Raw genomic sequence first — 1694 nt, forward strand, 5'->3', positions numbered from 1 at the left:
ATGTTTGGATTAGATACCACCCAATGCTTATCAGGGTGGAACTGGGAGGTGCATATCTATGTTAACTGAAGATCTAGGGGAAAGTCCAAGGGGGAAGTTTCTCTCAGGGATCAGAAATTTCCCAAATCCTTTTTGACATGGAACACTTCTGGAGTTTGGGGTGTTCAGAGGGAAACCATAGGTCCCATGCCAATAGGGCCATTTGTAGCCAAATGCTATTGAACAAGTTGAGAATAATTTTTTAATGATGAGGATGATAATAATAATAAAGTTACTATAATAATAATAATATGATGTTCAGAGAAGAAGGGTTTGACTCTTACAGTTAAATTCTCCTTTTGGTCCAGGTAGGTTTAATTGTCAGCAAACTCAAAAGCATTATCTGTGTTTGGGGTGATCTTTTGACTCCAAATCCTGACAGGACTCAGAGGTTAGTATTTTTTTTTAAACCTTTAGTCTTAGTATCAGTATCAGTTCTAAGACAGAAGAGCAGTAAGGGCAGGGCAATTGGGGTTAAGTGACTTGTCTAGGGTCTTATAGCTGGGAAGTGCTAGAGGCCAAATTTGAATCCAGATCCTCCCAAATCCAAGCCTGGTACTCTATCCACTGTGCTACCTAACTGCCCCTTATAAGAATTTAAATTTAGGTTTTATGCTAAATGAGAATTCTAAAGTAATATTGTGGATGCCAATTTAAAAAATATTACAGCTTAAGTCAAAATGACTTTTATATATATTAAAATTTTTTTTTATTAAACCCTTACCTTCCATCTTAGAATCAATACTATGTATTGGTTCTAAGGCAGAAGAGTGGTAAGGGCTAGGCAATGGGGGTCAAGTGACTTGCCCAAGGTCACACAGCTATGACGTATCTGAGGCTAAATTTGAACCCAGGACCTCCTGTCTCTGGGCCTGGCTCTCAATCCACTGAGCCACCTAGCTGCCCCAAAAATGACTTTTAGTAGCTTTATTCACAAAGAGTTAGAAAGAATGAAAGTGGAAAACTATAGATAAAGAGACAAAGTACTGCCTAGCTATCAATACCCTGAGTTTAATCCTAATGTCTCCAGACCACAAATGTGAATTGGAAAGTGAATCCCACCAGAATCCAAAGTCCTAATTAGGAAGCTGAAATCTGAAGAACCTTCAGTTTACATGAGGCTAAGATTGCCCAAAACTATCACCAGAATTCATGCTAAAGGGAGTGTCTCAATAAAACACCAACAGTGGAGAGGGTCTCCTCACCAAAGAACCAAGGAAGGAATCACTCCACTCACCACCACAGGATCCAAGGAAAGCATCTCCTCCTCCAGTCTGACTCACTGATGCAGAGTCCAAGACTGAATCCTCAATCTGGCTTTTTTAAAGTAGTTTTCTTGACGCCACTTCCTATTGCTCCCCCACTTTATAGGAACCAATTGCAGTCTTTCAATTTGCCCAAGGAGGGAGCAGTGACCTCTGGAGTTGTCACCCACTCTAGCAAGTGACTTGTGAATTCTCATACTTAGTGACTGGTAAGCTACTAAGTAAGGGTACTTGAGTTTTTGATTGATTAACTTAAAAATTTGCTGATTGATACCAGAGTTTGATTCACTCTTTACACCGTACACCTTAATATTAAGAGGAATGATCCCTTCCTTGCCTGTGTGTTGCCTTATACATGCATTCTAACAAAAATCAATGTTCATACAATTC

The sequence above is a fragment of the Monodelphis domestica genome, chromosome 7 (assembly GCF_027887165.1).
Source record: "Monodelphis domestica isolate mMonDom1 chromosome 7, mMonDom1.pri, whole genome shotgun sequence".
Lineage (NCBI taxonomy): Eukaryota > Metazoa > Chordata > Mammalia > Didelphimorphia > Didelphidae > Monodelphis > Monodelphis domestica.